The sequence below is a fragment of the Globicephala melas genome, chromosome 10 (genome assembly GCF_963455315.2).
Source record: "Globicephala melas chromosome 10, mGloMel1.2, whole genome shotgun sequence".
Taxonomy (NCBI): domain Eukaryota; kingdom Metazoa; phylum Chordata; class Mammalia; order Artiodactyla; family Delphinidae; genus Globicephala; species Globicephala melas.
Genome location: NC_083323.1, coordinates 34,044,876 through 34,063,378, shown reverse-complemented (window position 1 = coordinate 34,063,378; position 18,503 = coordinate 34,044,876). Strand labels below are relative to the sequence as shown.

The following is an 18,503-nucleotide window of genomic DNA, read 5'->3' as shown; positions in this document are numbered from 1 at the left end:
TTTTAAAGTCCATTTTACCTGACATGAGTATTGCTACTCCAGCTTTCTTTTGATTTCCATTTGCATGGAATATCTTTTTCCATCCCCTCACTGTCACTCTGTATGTATCCCTAGGTCTGAAGTGGGTCTCTTGTAGACAGCATATATATGGGTCTTGTGTTTGTATCCATTTAGCGAGCCTGTGTCTTTTGGTTGGAGCATTTAATCCATTCCCGTTTAAGGTAATTATCAATATGTATGTTCCTATGACCATTTTCTTTATTGTTTTGAGTTTGTTTCTGTAGGTCCTTTTCTTCTCTTGTGTTTCCCACTTAGAGGAGTTCCTTTAGCATTTGCTGTAGAGCTGGTTTGGTGGTGCTGAATTCTTTTAGCTTTTGCTTGTCTGTAAAACTTTTGATTTCTCTATCATATCTGAATGAGATCCTTGCCGGGTAGAGTAATCTTGGTGGTAGGTTCTTCCCTTTCATCACTTTAGATATATCATGCCACTCCCTTCTGGCTTGTAGAGTTTCTGCTGAGAAATCAGCTGTTAACCTTATGGGAGTTCCCTTGTATGTTATTTGTCGTTTTTCCCTTGCTGCTTTAAATAATTTTTCTTTTTCTTTAATTTTTGCCAATTTGATTACTATGTGTCTTGGAGTGTTTCTCCATGGGTTTATCCTGTATGGGACTCTCTGCACTTCCTTGACTGGGTAGCTATTTCCTTTCCCATGTTAGGGAAGTTTTCGACTATAATCTCTTCTAATATTTTCTCAGGTCCTTTCTCTCCCTCTTCTCCTTCTGGGACCCATATAATGCGAATGTTGTTGCGTTTAATGTTGTCCCAGAGGTCTCTTAGTCTGTCTTCATTTCTTTTCATTCTTTTTTCTTTATTTTCTTCCGCAGCAGTGAATTCCACCATTCTGTCTTCCAGGTCACTTACCCGTTCTTCTGCCTCAGTTATTCTGCTATTGATTCCTTCTAGTGTAGTTTATTTCAGTTATTTTATTGTTCATCTCTGTTTGTTTGTTCTTTAAATCTTCTAGGTCTTTGTTAAACATTCTTGCGTCTTCTCGATTTTTGCCTCCATTCTTTTTCTGAGTTCCTGGATCATCTTCACTCTCATTATTCTGAATTCTTTTTCTGGAAGGTTGCCTATCTTCACTTCATTTAGTTGTTTTTCTGGGGTTTTATCTTGTTCCTTCATCTGGTATATAGCCCTCTGCCTTTTCATCTTGTCCGTCTCTGTGAATCTGGTTTTTGTTCCACAGGCTGCAGGATTGTAATTCTTCTTGCTTCTGCTCTGTGATTTTTTTTTTAATGAATTTTCTTTTTAAAAAAATTCTCTAATCTGAAACTCTGAAATTATGCTAACACCATTTTCCCCAAGTTAAGCTTCATCTTTTGTATAATCACATTTTTTGAAGTAATTTACATATAATAAAATTTATCAATTTTGAGTATCAGTTTATGAGTATGAATGTTGTGTAAAAACCACCACAATCAAGTTATTGAATATTTTTATCACCTTGAAAAATTACCTTATGCCCCTGGGTGGTCAGTCCCCTCTTCCAATTGTTAAAAATGTCTCTCCACTGTCTTATTACTCTCACTGTTTCTGATGAGAAGTCTGTGAACATTCATGTCTTCATTCCTCTGTCTCTGAGTACTTTTAAGATTTTCTCTTCATCAGTGGTCTTCAGCAATTTGATTATAATGTGATTTGGTTGCTTTTATATAAATTTACTCTGCTTAGGATTTTTTTTTTATTGGCTTAAGTTTTTTTTATTTAATGTATAGTTGATTTACCATGTTGTGTTAGTTGCAGGTGTACAGCAGAATGATTCAGTTATGTGTGAGTATGAGTATTCTTTTCAGATGTTTTTCTATTATGGGTTATTACAAGTTATTGAATATAGTTCCCTTTCTTATACAGTAAGTCCTTAATGTTTATCTACTTTATACATAGTAGTGTGTACCTATTTATCCCAAACTCCTCATTTATACCTCCCCTTTGTCTTTCTTCTTTGGGAACCATAAGTTTGTCTTCTATGTCTTTGAGTCTATTTCTGTGTTGTAAATAAGTTCATTTGTATCATTTTTTTATTCCACATATAAGTGATATCATGTGATATTTGTCTTTCTCTGTCTGACTTACTTCACTTAATATGATAATCTCTAGGTCCATCCAGGTTTAGGATTTACTGAACTTCTCAGATACAGTGAATTTATAGTTTCCATAAAATTTTGAAAATTGTTGGCTAGTAATTTTCAAATATTTTGTTCTATCTTATCCTACTAGGACTCTAACTTCATCAGTATTAGACCACTTGATATATCCCAGAAGTCTCTATTGCTCTGTTCTTATATTTATTATACTTTTTTTCTGCCTGTATTTCAGTCTTACTGGTTATTGCTATGTCTTCAAATTCTCTGATATTTTCTTCCTGTATAGCTCCTGTGCTGTTTAATCCCATCTAGACTGTTTTTCAGTTCAGATCAGATATTATGATTTTCATTTCGAGACGTTGCCTTTATTTTTTAACATTTACAATTTCTCTCCTAATCATGGTCATATATTCCTGAATCACCTTGAACATAATGGATAATATTTATAATAGCTGTTTTAACACCCTTGTCTGTTAATTTCATCATCTCTATCATTTTGAGGTCTATTTTTATTGATTTTTTTTTTTTTATGATTCTGGGTCATATTTTCCTACTTTTTGCATGCCCAGTCAATTTTGGTTGTAGTCTGGACATTTAAAATTTTATACTTGTTGATTTCTTAATTTTTTTTTTTTTCTTTAAATAACATATATTTTGCTTCTCACGTGCAGCAGCTACATTACTTGGAATTAGTGAGATACTTTCAAAACTTCCTTTTAAGTTCTGTTAGGGAAGTCTCAAAGAAATCTTCAGACTAGTGCTAATTTAGCCCCACTACTATGGTACCAACTTTCTGAGCATTCTGCCCAATGTCTCTTATATGTATCCTTTCAACTTTGGCTGATGAGAATTATTCCCATCCTCATGTGAGTTCCTGTAATTTTTCTGCCTTTTGCTTCCCACTTGTTCTTTCCCTTGGCTTTAAGTGGTTTTTCTCTCACACATCCTCAGACTCATTTACCAGGTCTAGGTGAATTAAATCCCAGTATACTGAAAAACTTTGCATATATCCACTTTGGAATTTTCTAGTACTGGTGATGTTTATGGCCTGAACTCTTATCTCTTTTTATGTCCAGCAGCATGCATTTGTTAGATGGTTTAATATGATTTATTGTACATTTGACATTTGTATCATATCAGGTCATAGATACATCAAGGCAGAACAAGCCAAAATGGACAGGGCTTGTAGCCTAATTTCGCAAGGTGTGTTTGGCAACATGCTAAGTGTAGGGAAAGGCAACCATTTACTAAAATTCAGGTAGGAAAATCTATTTCAGGATCTTAAGTTTGGATCAAGTCAGAAAGTCTTATCAATTTGACCAGGTAGTAAAAATAATTTATGAATACAATATAGATAGGGAGAAATGAATAACTGAATAAAAGGTTGTTGTGACATCCAGTCCTAGGGCAGAAACAGTTGACTCTTTCCCCTGATTTGGTTTCCCTGTGATGTGTGGCCATAGCCAGGAAGATCCTTGTTTTTCTGAGTACTTCAGAGGAATATAAGATATCTTACAGAAGAACCAATGATCTGATTATGTTTAAAATTCCTTTACCTGACTTAATCTACCTGTAGAAAAAGATAAGAGAGTCTAGGGAGTAGTCGCTGTTCCCTCCCTTGTCTAAGGTCACTGCAAACCTGTGACATTCTCTTTCTAGATGTATTGGTTTCTTGAATTTGTTAATTGACGTTTAGTTAAGAAAACAGTAGCATTTTTACACCAAGTCAAACACCTGTGTGATTTGCTACTCATTGATGAGTATCACAGAGGAGTTATTATCTTTTTGCCAGAAAATCTATTTTTCTTTCTTTTTTCTTTAAAGCTCAGTTTCCACATAAATTTCTAATGTTACAGTGTTTTTTAGGGAAACCTGGTATGTTTCCACATGTTTTAGAACAGAACCTGTCAACTTCTAATTTAGAAACATCTGTTTCTAAGTGCAATTTAAGCTGTATAGCATGGAGGAAAGAGTATAACCCAGTGCAGTGGTTCTTAAAGGTGTATCCCCCAGACCAGCAGCTTCGTCATCACTTGGAAACCTGTTAGAAATGCAAAATCTTAAACACTGTCCAGATCCACTGAATCAGAAGATAGCAGATGATCCCCAGTAATCTGTGTTTTATCAAGCCCTTTGTGTGATTCAGTGTGCACTAAAGTTTGGAAATCATTGTGTTTTTAAACAAGGACATCTTCCTCCTGCCCCGTGTTTTGTGATCCTGGGCAAGTAACTTAACTTTTCTGTGTCTCTGAATCTTCATTAGTAAAATGAGGATAAAAATGGTACCTATCTTATGGTATAGCCATTAGACTTGAATGGGATAATGCACATATCTTGTTGATAACAATTCCTAGAACACGGTAAGCACACAAAAATCTATTATTTTCTATTACTAGGCCTACCAGACTATATACGGGTTCTTATTCAATCACCAAGTATTTAGTGTATGCCTGCTATATGCAACCTGTGTCCTAACATGTTAGACATTTTAAGGGAAATTCAATGTAACCCATGATTGCAAGTCATTTTTATAATCTTGTTAGGGATAGAAAATGTATGCAAAAATGATAACCATGAAAATTAATGGTAACAAACACTGAAACAGCATTGACTTTGTGCCCAACATCGTTCTCATCATTCTCATTTAATCCTCACAATATGCCGATGAAATAGCAACCTAGTGTCCCCATTTTATACTTAAGAAAACTGAGTTCCCAAAAGGCTAAGTAGCCTACCCAGTTTCACACAGCTAGCAAGTGAAAGACCCAGGATTCAAATCCATGCAGTCTAGCTCCAGAATCTGTGCTCTTAACTATTAGATTTTAGTACCTAATAAAATATAAGTGTCAGATGATTATTGTAGGCAAGAGATATGCTTTAGAAATTTGGAAATATTATCTTAATTTAATGTGACCAGGGAAAACTGCCTGCGCTGAAGAGGCAAACTTTGAGTTAAACCTCAAAAGTTTGGTAAGACTGAAAATCAGGGGCTTCCCTGGTGGTCCAGTGGTTAAGACTCTGCTCTCTCAATGCAGGGGGCACGGGTTCAATCCCTTGTTGGGAAACCAAATCCCACATGCTGCACGATATGGCCAAAAACTAAATAAATAAAATTAAATTAAAAAAAAATGGAAAACCAAATTAAAAGAAAAGAAAGCCCTTCTGATGGAGGAAATATCCAAAAAAGGAGGGAATGTGAAAGGTGAAGTTAGGCTCTGTTAGAAGGCCAGTCTATTCAAGTAAAGTGGGTATAGTGGGAATACCATTGGAAAGAAGTAAGAAATCAAGTACTTATGCTTACAGTGTGTCAGAGAGTGGGCTAAGTACCTATATATATTCCTTCATTTCACAGCAGCTGAGTTAAGTTCTGTAATTATCATTCTCATTTTACAGAGTATTTACTGAACATACCAAGAGTCTCTATGAGGAATAAATATGTTACCACATGACAGCACTTTACAGTAGTGCCTGTCAGAAAGCATACTTGATAATGCTAGCCATTATTTTTAAGGAGCTATAGAGAAATTTTGAATAGTTGTATGAAAATGGAAATAGTATTTGGGGAAGCTTGTTTTTAGTAGAAAAGTGACAAGAGATTAGGGGAAAGTAGCCAAATTAAATGAAAATCCAAGCATTAAAAAATGGCTAAAATTAAGTAGTAGAAGTGACCCCAGATTATTGTACAGATCCTTATAGTTTAGAGTCCTTGTATGCCTTGTAGACACCCAAAATTATTTGTTGGAGGAATACATTACTGAATTTAATTACATTATAATGTGTAAAAGCTTGAAAAAATACATGTTTCAGCCCCTCTAATTTTTCTATTGAATTTATTCAATTTTAATTTAGTGATTGAAAATGTTATTTTCTATAAATTGAAAATTTATATTATTGTTGATTTGCAGTAATTATCAGTATCTGCAGTTCTAAAATTGGAGTCCTCAGACTCCTAGGGAACCATAGTATTTATCACATTCTCCAAGTTTCCTGAGAAGCTGATCTTAGGACAAGTTATTATAGGAAATGTCAACTATTAGTTAATGTCAAATCATAAAGTGATCAGAAATTAAAACTATTTAAGGATTTTGTGTGCATATGTGAAAAGGCCACCTAGATACGTTTCTAGAACTCTTACCAGCTTGGTGAAGGACTCCCTTTTCTGGAATAGAAGCAGTCAAGGTCCCCATCCAGATGCACTAGCTCACATTCTAGGGCTGTGCTTCTCTTACATTGAGATTTAAAGCACTAATCCCCCAAGTTTTGGGTCCTCATTTCTAGGAACCAGATCTTAGAGTGAAATTTCCCATACAAAAAGAAGAGTGTAATCATGTCTGAAAGACTGCTTAGCAGGTGATATTATTTATAATGAAAATGTCTGATGGGTTGTTTCTAGAGAGTTTCCCAAGTAATTCTATAGAACAAGTTATATAGTTGGCATACAGTGACAAATAAAAATAGCAGCTGTGCCCATTATTCAGAGCAAGTTCTTTGGGGGGCAATGGTTTTTCTATTAGGTGTTGGGCAAATAGGACATGAATTCTTTTGCTGATCTGGTATCAGTTACCATCTGAACAACTGCCATGTTGCAAGTTGCAACAACTAGAAACAAACCTATGTCCTGAGTAACCTTTCAATTTATTTATTTTTCTTTATTTTGTTTGTAGAAAGCATAAGCACTATTTTATTGAATAAAATGTGCTTCTTGTAAAATCTATTGATATAACACTGTAATACATATATAAAGATAAACATTCACATTTTATTACACTTACTAAGTATATATACTTTATAGTTTTAAAGAAAATATTTAATTGGAAATAATCAATACTGAAAGAGAATAGGTAGTATTTATATATACAATTATTTAGCTATTACAATTTCTATGTTTAAGTTAACTTTTATGGACTAGACTAATAGCAACTTGAAAATTTTACCTATCAAATTTCACTTAGATCAGTTGCTCTAATGCAGCTTTCATAATTTTAAGAAGAAATTCATTTATCTAAAGAGGTTAAAATCTAGTAATCTATAAAATATGGATTTGTTAATGAAAGGATCAACTCAGACTTTAACCAGTATGTTCCAATGAACTTTACATAACCCCTTGATACCAACGAAGGGATTAGTTATAGATTTTCCCAATTGGCTTCTTACTTTCATGTCTAGCCAGTGATAACACGAACAAAACTGATGTACTAAAAGAAATCTCTTTTTAAAACTTAATCCACAGACTCAGTTTGGAATTTCCTTTGGGAATGTGTTTCATTCATTAATGATTAATAGAGCTTCTTAAGTGACAGAATATTCACCAGGAAGTTTTCACTAAATGAAATATTGATTCAGCCCTTGACTAGGAGGAGCCCAGCTGGAAAAACTAAGGCTGAGATCTCACAGTGTCCTTATACTTCATTCTGAACATGAATCAACTTGTTACAGTGCTTTCTAATATATTTATCATAGGCTCTTTATAAGGCTGCATTTGAATTTAAGGCCAATTCATGCACTACTAACTTATACAAATTTGACTATTGTCCCTTAAAAAAAAGACTTAAGAAAAAAATGTTTAAATAAAACACCAACTCCAACCTGGATATTTATTATGTGATTCACAAATTTGAAGACACTGTCGTATTCTTGAAGATCCAAGCAAACGAAATTTTTACATCCAAAGAAGTTCAAAATATTGTGACTAAAATAAACTGGGAACTTTTAACGTAAAGGTGATGAGTGTAATATCAAAATATTCCAAATGTAAAAATTCAAGCACTGTTGACCCACATTCTCTAGAATTATTGTGTGTAGCTAAAATATTATACTTGATGATATCTGTATCAATAACCATGTCAAAAATATAGCATTTGATGATAAAACTATCATTTTGCTGATCCGTGTCAATTAACATCTCAACAGCTTCCACATGATGCCAGTTGCAACACCTAGAAAGAACTCTAATGTCCTGTATTACCTTTGAAATTATTTTTCATTACTTGGTTGTCTGGAGCATAATCCTTTTTTTACTAGGTAAAATGTTTGTGGTAAAATATTAATCTGTTCCTTAATCTGATAAAGCAAATTCTTATATTTTTGCCTCTTGGATTACATTAGATTATTTGGTTAAAATGGCTCTTTATTCCAACCATCAATTATTTCTGAGTAGAAAGCTATTTCTTTATTTATTTGGTATGTACTCTCTAATTTTAGAGTTACAGGAACAATTTTCTTTAAAAAATTCACAGCATTTATATAAAACCAATGGCAATGTTAATCAGTGACATATCATTGGAATGTAACTGCCCAGGACCACAGTATCCCTTATTTTAGCAAATTCTTCTGATATCATTGATATATAGACTATGGTATAAGTTTCCATGCAAGCCTTTTTTTAAATTTAGGACAATTTGCAAATGATTTGAATTTCAGAGTTTCTTTAAGAATTATTTTTGTTTCTTTTTTTTTTTTTTTACTTTAAACCCGATCATCTCTGATTTTAGCATAATGTGCTGAGGTCTATTTTCTTCCCAATGTAGTGGTTTTACTCTTTAAGGTGCACAAGAAAGACTATGTTTTAAAAATACAGATTCCCCTGAACCTGCCAGTAGAGGTCTATGTGTAGCTGAAGACTCTGCATTTTAAAAAGCACCCCAAGTACCACTGATACAGTAGTTCAAGGACAGTCCTTTCAGAAACACTACCTTTCAGGGCTGGAGGCACACATAGGGATCTAGCTTGAATTCTCATCTCAATGAATTTTGAGAGTGACTAACACAAGGGGTAGATGTGTTGGACCCTGAGGTTCTCATGTTAGCAACATGAGTATTGCCTTCCTTTTGCTGACACCTCCTCATTTAGCCAAACTGAGACCTGAAAGATGACCACTCAAGAGTGTCTCATAGGTGTTACTGCATCTGCACTACCACTGTGGGTCCACCATCCTGGTAAAAAGTTTTGTACACACAAAAGCTTACTGAAATGGTTATACACTAGAAGAAAAGAAAATCAGCTTTACCTAACTGCTAAGAAATCCAACTTACAATAAGGTAATATGCTTTATTAATTTTCCTTATAAGACATACCTTTTTCAAACATTAGAGCCTGTCACTGGCACACTTCATTCCTTCTGCTAGTCAGGTCCACTCTGGAGACCAAGGTACCAGGTAGAAATTCGCTTGGTACCCAAAGAATTAGAACTGTTGGCTATTCTCAAGAACTATTTCCATCAAGTTATTAAAGTATTTTATTTGATCTTCTATAATGTAGGAAATTTACTTTGAAGAAACAGGACCAGTAATAGAATTAGAGAATCTTTTTTAAGCTGGATGAACACCAATGCAGTCTTAACTTTCAATACCCTTTATTATCGCATCTTAAAAATCATTATTTCATACCTGGCATTTTATAATTATAAATAAATAAGTTATTTTGACATTACAGCCAGGTCTTGAAGAAACCTTGACACTGGGTATTTTGGTAAAGATTTAGAATACAGTGTAGCTTCCTTAGTACTGTAATAAATTATTTGGTAGGGTGGAATGTTTCCTTGCTTTGATGAGAGCCTCAGTTAAAGATTTCATGTTATATTTAATATTCTACCTCTGAGGTGAACACCTCTGATTACCTCATCACCTGTGGTGAATAGATATTATCTTAATGTAACATCCTGCTTTCAAACCATATCTTAAAATGAATCTAAGCAGAAACACAATATATGCCATTTATTTAACCCTTTGTGGTAAACATGGTAGGTAGTTTTTGATTTGGCAAGCATTTCTAGCTTCAAGCCTCCTAAAAAGTTCAAAATATATGGGATCAAATTTTCTTAATAGCTTTAACTCTTTATTAGCAAACCATTAAGCTTTTGTCTGCTTCTTAACATTGTAAAACATCTGATAATTACCCTGAAGAACCAAATCTAATCCTTTCTCTCTTTCCTCATTAAATATCTGTAAGAAAAAAAAAAAGCATCATTTCTGGAGTGGTGGAAGGGTGTAGAGAGCTAGTCAACTGTGTCCTCAGTAAATGAAAAACTGTGGTATTCCTCTATTTTTTTTCATCAAAATGTATTTGTATTTGTACCTCTCTGATGATTATTTTATTTAATACCAAGGCTACCAAGATCATAACTCTACACAGGGATGCATTATGATCTTGGTTGGCCTTATGCATTTTTGCCTTAATGGACCACTTCCTCCATTAAGAAATAATTAAAATTATATTTTACAACTGTGTTTGCATAAATAGATATACCAGTCCTGACTATACAGTCTAGGTAAAAGGAATAACTGTTGTTAGGGCTTTGCCTTCTTAACTCTTAGTATTTTAGTAATCTTACCCTCCCATCCTTCATTTAGTGTTTAGGAACTGCTTGTTTTTTAATGAATAAATTTTGTTTTTTAGAGAAATTTTAGGTTAACAGCAAAATTGAGCAGAAAGTACAGAGAATTCCCACATACCCCCAGTCCCCACACATGTACAGCCCCCCTCACTGTAAATACCCACACCAAAGCAGTACACTTTTTTTTTTTTTTTTTTTTTTTGCGGTACGCGGGCCTCTCACTGTTGTGGCCTCTCCCGCTGCGGAGCACAGGCTCCAGACGCACAGGCTCAGCAGCCATGGCTCACGGGCCCAGCCGCTCCGCAGCAGGTGGGATCCTCCCGAACCGGGGCACGAACCCGTGTCCCCTGCATCGGCAGGTGGACTCTCAACCACTGCGCCACCAGCGAAGCCCCAAAGAAGTGCACTTTTAACAATCAGTGAACCTACATTGACACATCATTATCACCCAAATTCCATAGTTTTATATAGGAGTTCACTCTTGGTGTTCTACATTCTGTGGGTTTTGAAAAATGTGCAATGACATGCATCCACCATATGGTATTATATGGAATCGTTTTACTGCCCTAAAAATCCTCTGTGCTTTGCCTTTTTATCCCTCTCTCTACTTTAACCCCTAGCAACCATTAATCTTTTTGTCTCCATAGTTTTGCTTTTTTTCCAGAATGTAACACAGTTGGAATCATACAACATACAGCCTTTTCAGATTGGCTTTTTCCAATTAGTAATATGCATTTAAGTTTCCTCTGTGTTTGTTCATGGCTGGACAGCTCATTTCTTTTTAATGCTAAATAACATTGCATTGTATGGATGTATCACAGTTTATCAGTTACCTACTGAAGGACATCTTGGTTGCTTTCAAGTTCTGGCTGATACCAGTAAAACGGCTATAAACATGTGTGGGTAGGTTTTTGTGTGGACATACATTTTCAGTTCATTTGGGTAAATACCAAGGAACCTGATTGCTAGATCAAATGATAAAAATATGTTTAGTTTTGTAAGAAACCACCAAACTATCTTCCACAGTGTCTCTACCATTTTTCATTACCACCAACACTTAATGAGTATTCCTATTTCCCCACATCGTTATCAGTGTTTTGGATTGTGGACATTTTAATAGGTAGGTAGTAGTATCTCATTGTTGTTATAATTTGCAATTCATTAATTAATGCTTATTTGTCATATTTATATCTCTTTTGGTGAGATGTCTTTTAAGGAGTTTGGCTTATTTTTTAACCAAGACATTCATTTTCTTATCATTGAGTTTTAAGTGTTCTTTGCATATTTTGGATAACAGTCAATTATCAGATAGGTCTTTTGCAAACACTTTCTCCCAGTGTATGACTTATCATCTCATTTACTTGACAATGTCCCTAGGAGCAGGAATTTTTAATTTTAATGAAATTCAACTCATTAATAATTTAGATGTGTATTTTGTATTGTATATAAAAAGTCATCACCATACCCAAGGTCATCTAGATTTTCTTCTATTTTTTCTTCTAGGAGTTTTAGGGTTTCACATTTTGCTTTTAGGTCTGTGATCCTTTTTGAGTTAATTTTTGTGAAAGATGAGAGGTCTGTGTCTGTATGTCTAGATTCCTTTTTTTTTTGTACATGGCGATGTTCAGTTGTTCTAGCACCAGTAGTTGAAAAGACTTATCTTTTCTCCATTGTATTACTTTTGCTCATTTGTCAAAGATCAGTTTACTGTATTATGTGGGTCTATTTCTGGGTTCTCTCTTATGTTCCATTGATCTACTTGACTATTCTTTTGCCATTACCACATTATCCTGATTACTGTAGCCTCATAGATAATCTTGAAGTCAACTAGTGTCATTCTTCCAACTTTTTTCTTCTCTTTCAAAATTAAGTTGGCTATATGCTTGTTTTGCCTCTTCGTATAAGCTTTAGAATCAATTTCTTGATATCCACAAAATATCTTGCTGGTATTTTAGTTGGAATTGTGTTCTATCTATAGATCAAGTAGGGAAAAACTGACTTCTTGACAGTATTGAATCTTCTTATCCACAAAGATTTTTTTCATGTGACATCTTTCCATTTATTTAGTCTTTGGTATCTTCTGTCACTGATTTGTAGTTTTCCTCATGGGAATTGTTAGTTTTTTAGTAAGAAGTTTTACTCATTCAAGAAGTTTATTTTGCCCCTGTGATCATCAATAGCCTTGTAAAAAGAAGCCCACACACTCTCCTTGTGAAAGGCTTGGGAAGTACTTCGAGGTGGCTGGGCTTGGTGGACCACTCTTGCTTTCTGATCTGGTTTTTCATAGCATTGGCCTTTTAAATTGATAAAGACTTTTGCTCATATCTGGGAGATTCTTATTATAATCCTTATTAAGATTCAAGGAGAAATGTCATAAATTTAGATTTTCCAGATCATGTAATATGGGGTAATCACCACCCCTTTTGTTTTGGTTTAACCCTCGACTCACTGTATTTCACTGAGAAACAATCAGAATTCACACCTATTTCTGAAATAAACAGCAACTTTTGGTAAAATTATTTTAATTATCTTATTTTTAAAAGAGTGTGTCTGGGCTTCCCTGGTGGCACAGTGGTTAAAAATCTGCCTGCCAATGCAGGGGACACAGCTTCGAGCCCTGGTCCAGGAAGATCCCACATGCTGAGGAGCAACTAAGCCCGTGAGCCACAACTATTGAGTCTGTGCTCTAGAGCCCATGAGCCACAACTGCTGATCTCGTGTGCCACAACTACTGAAGCCCACACACCTAGACCCTCTGCTTCACAACAAGAGAAGCCACCGCAATGAGAAACCCACACACCACAATAAAGAGTAGCCACTGCTCGCCACAACTAGAGAAAGCCCGCGTGCAGCAAAAAACACCCAACTCAGTCAAAAACTTAAAAAAAGTAAAATAAAAGAGTGTGTCTGACAATATTCTTCTTATAAGGCAGTCTTTTATTTATTCCCAGCCCAAGTTTCCAACTGCTTACCATTTGTGTTTTACAAGAAAATGGTTAGGAAAAACCACATTCACAGAAAGATAGACAAGATGAAAAGGCAGAGGTCTACGTACCAGATTAAGGTACAAGATAAACCCCCAGAAAAACAACTAAATGAAGTGGAGATAGGCAACCTTCCAGAAAAAGAATTCAGAATAATGAGAGTGAAGATGATCCAGGACCTCGGAAACAGAATGGAGGCAAAGATCGAGAAGATGCAAGAAATGTTTAACAAAGACCTAGAAGAATTAAAGAACAAACAAACAGAGATGAACAATACAATAACTGAAATGAAAACTACACTAGAAGGAATCAATAGCAGAATAACTGAGTCAGAAGAACGGAGAAGTGACCAGGAAGACAGAATGGTGGAATTCACTTCTGCGGAACAGAATAAAGAGAAAAGAATGAAAAGAAATGAAGACAGCCTAAGAGACCTCTGGGACAACATTAAATGCAACAACATTCGCATTATAGGGGTCCCAGAAGGAGAAAGAGAGAGAAAGGACCTGAGAAAATATTAGAAGAGATTATAGTCGAAAACTTCCCTAACATGGGAAAGGAAAGAGCCCCCCAACTCCAGGAATCACAGCGAGTCCCGGGCAGGATAAACCCAAGGAGAAACATGCTGAGACACATAGTAATCAAACTGAGAAAAATTAAAGACAAAGAAAAATTATTGAAAGTAGCAAAGGAAAAATGACAAATAACATACAAGGGAACTCCCATAAGGTTAACAGCTGACTTCTCAGCAGAAACTCTACAAGCCAGAAGGGAGTGGCATGACATATTTAAAGTGGTGAAAGGGAAGAAACTACAACCAAGATAACTCTACCTGGCAATGATCTCATTCAGATTCGATGGAGAAATCAAAAGCTTTACAGACAAGCAAAAGCTAAGAGAATTCAGCACCACCAAACTTGGTCTACAACAAATGCTAAAGGAACTCCTCTAAGTGGGAAACACAAGAGAAGAAAAGGACCTACAAAAAAAAAAACCCATAATAATTAAGAAAATGGTCATAGGAACATACGTATCGATAATTACCTTAAATGTGAATGGATTAAATGCTCCAACCAAAAGACACAGGCTCGCTGAATGAATACAAAACCAAGACCCATATATATGCTGTCTACAAGAGACCCAATTCAGACCTAGGGACACATACAAACTGAAAGTGAGGGGATGGAAAAAGATATTCCATGCAAATGGAAATCAAAAGAAAGCTGGAGTAACAATACTCATATCAGATAAAATAGATGTTAAAATAAAGAATGTTACAAGAGACAAGGAAAGACACTACATAATGATCAAAGGATCAATCCAAGAAGAAGCTATAACAATTATAAATATATGCACCCAACATAGGAGCACCTCAATACATAAGACAACTGCTAACAGCTATAAAAGAGGAAATCAACAGTAACACAATAATAGTGGGGGACTTTAACACCTCACACCAATGGGCAGATCATCCAAACAGAAAATTAATAAGGAAACACAAGCTTTAAATGGCACAATAGACCAGATAGATTTAATTGATATTTATAGGACATTCCATTCAAAATCAGCAGATTACACTTTCTACTCAAGTGCGCACGGAACATTCTCCAGGATTGATCACATCTTGGGTCACAAATCAAGCCTCAGTAAATTTAAGAAAATCGAAATCATATCAAGCATCTTTTCTGACCACAACACTATGAGATTAGAAATCAATTACAGGGAAAAAAAACATAAAAAACACAAACACATGGAGGCTAAACAATACGTTACTAAATAAACAAGAGATCACTGAAGAAATCAAAGCAGAAAACAAAAAATACCTAGAAAAAATGACAATGAAAACACGATGATCCAAAACCTATGGGATGCAGCATAAGCAGTCCTAAGAGGGAAGTTTATAGCAATAAAATCCTACCTCAAGAAACAGCAAACATCTCAAATAAACAATCTAACCTTACAGCTAAAAGAACAAACAAAACGCAAAGTTAGTAGAAGGAAAGAAATCATAAAGATCAGAGCAGAAATAAATGAAATAGAAACAAAGAAAATAATAGCAAATATCAATGAAACTAAAAGCTGGTTCTTTGAGAAGATAAACAAAATTGATAAACCATTAGCCAGATTCATCAAGAAAAAGCAGGAGAGGACTCAAATCATTAGAATTAGAAATGAAACAGGAGAAGTTACAACAGACACCGCAGAAATACAAAGCATCCTAAGAGACTACTACAAGTAACTCTATGCCAATAAAATGGACAACCTGGAAGAAATGGACAAATTCTTATAAAGGTATAACCTTCCAAGACTGCAGCAGAAGAAATAGAAAATATGAACAGACCAATCACAAGTAATGAAATTGAAACTGTGATGAAAAATCTTCCCACAAAAGTCCAGGACCAGATGGCTTCACAGGTGATTTCTACCAAACATTTAGAGAGGAGCTAACACCCATTCTTCTCAAACTCTTCCAAAAAATTGCAGAGGAAAAACACCAACAAACTCATTCTATGAGGCCATCATCACCCTGATATCAAAACCAGACAAAGATATTACAAAAAAAGAAAATTACAGACCAGTATCACTGATGAATATACACTCAAAAATCCTCAACAGATTATTAGCAGAGAATCCAACAACACATTATGGAGAACAGTATGGAGGTTCCTTAAAAAACTACAAATAGAACTACCATAAGACCCAGCAATCCCACTACTGGGCATATACCCTGAGAAAACCATAATTCAAAAAGAGTCATGTACCAAAATGTTCACTGCAGCTCTATTTACAGTCGCCCAGAGATGGAAACAACCTAAGTGTCCATCATCGGATGAATGGATAAAGAAGATGTGGCACATATATACAATGGAATATTACTCAGCCATAAAAAGAAATGAAATGGAGCTATTTGTAATGAGGTGGATGGACCTAGAGTCTGTCATACAGAGTGAAGTAAGTCAGAAAGAGAAAGACAAATACCGTCTGCTAACACATATATAGGGAATTTAAGAAAAAAAAATGTTATGAAGAACCTAGGAATAAGACAGGAATAAAGACACAGACCTCCTAGAGAATGGACTTGAGGATATGGGGAGGGGGAAGGGTAAGCTGTGACAAAGCGAGAGAGTGGCATGGACATATATACACTACCAAACGTAAAATAGATAGCTAGTGGGAAGCAGCTGCATAGCACAGGGAGATCAGCTCGGTGCTTTGTGACCACCTAGGGGTGGGATAGGGAGGGTGGGAGGGAGGGAGATGCAAGAAGGAAGAGGTATGGGAACATATGTATATGTATAACTGATTCACTTTGTTATAAAACAGAAACTAACATGCCATTGTAAAGCAATTATACTCCAATAAAGATGTCAAAAAAAAAAAAAGGATCATACACCATCATCAAGTGGGATTTATCCCAGGGATGCAAGGATTCTTCAGTATACGAAAACCAATCAAAGGGATACACCATATTAACAAATTGAAGAAGAAAACCATATGATCATCTCAATAGCTGAAAAAAAAGCTTGACAAAATTCAACACCCATTTATGATAAAAACTCTCCAGAAAATGGGCATAGAGGGAACCTACCTCAACATAATAAAGGCCATATATGACACACCCACAACAAACATCATTCTCAATGGTAAAAAACTGAAAGCATTTCCTCTAAGATTGGGAATAAGACAAGGATGTCCACTCTCACCAGTATTATTCAACATAGTTTTGGAAGTCCTAGCCACGGCAATCAAAGAAGAGAAAAAAATAAAAGGAATACAAATTGGAAAAGAAGAAGTAAAACTGTCACTGTGTGCAGATGACATGATACTATATATAGAGAATCCTAACAATGTCACCAGAAAACTACTAGAGCTAATCAATGAATTTGGTAAAGTAGCAGGATACAAAATTAATGCACAGAAATCTCTTGCATTCCTATGCACTAATGATGAAAAATTTGAAAGAGAAATTAAGGAAACACTCCCATTTACCATTGCAACAAAAAGAATAAAATACCTAGGAATAAACCTACCTAAGGAAACAAAAGACCTGTATGCAGAAAACTATATGACACTGATGAATGAAATTAAAGATGATACAAACTGATGGAGAGATATACCATGTTCTTGTATTGGAAGAATCAATATTGTGAAAATGACTATACTACCCAAGCAATCTACAGATTCAGTGCAATCCCTATCAAATTACCAATGGCATTTTTTACAGAACTAAAACAAAAAATCTTAAAATTTGTATAGGGACACAAAAGACACCGAATAGCCAAAGTGGTCTTGAGGGAAAAAACGGAACTGGAGGAATCAGGCTTCCAGACTTTAGGCTATACTACAAAGCTACGGTAATCAAGACAATATGGTACTGACACAAAAACAGAAATATCGATCAATGGAACAAGATAGAAAGCCCAGAGATAAACCCATGCATGTATGGTCAACTAATGTATTACAAAGGAGGCAAGGATATACAATGGAGAAAAGACAGTCTCTTCAATAAGTGGTGCTGGGAGAACTGGACAGCTACATGTGAAAGAATGGAATTAGAACACTCCCTAATACCATACACAAAAATAAACTCAAAATGGATTAGAGACCTAAATGTAAGTCCAGACACTATAAAATTCTTAGAGGAAAACTTAGGAAGAACACTCTTTGACATAAATCACAGCAAGATCTTTTTTGATCCACCTCCTAGATTAATGGAAATAAAAACAAAACTAAACAAATGGGACCTAATGAAACTTAACAGTTTCTGCACAGCAAAGGAAACTATAAACAAGACAAAAAGACAGCCCTCAGAATGGGAGAAAATATTTGCAAATGAACCAATGGACAAAGGATGAATCTCCAAAATATAAAAACAGGTCATGCAGCTCAATATTGAAAAAGCAAACAACCCAATCCAAAAATGGGTTGAAGACCTAAATAGACATTTCTCCAAGGAAGACATACAGATGGCCAAGAAGCACATGAAAAGCTGCTCAACATCACTAACTATTAGAGAAATGCAAATCAAAACTACAATG

The 18,503-nt window shown here is 35.1% G+C and overlaps 1 protein-coding gene across 1 annotated transcript in view; it reads left to right on the top strand.

The window, feature by feature from the left end:
• Positions 1-18,503, top strand: part of LOC115853078 (leucine-rich repeat and IQ domain-containing protein 1) — a 123,419-nt gene that overhangs the window by 70,600 nt on the left and 34,316 nt on the right. The window lies entirely within an intron of this gene.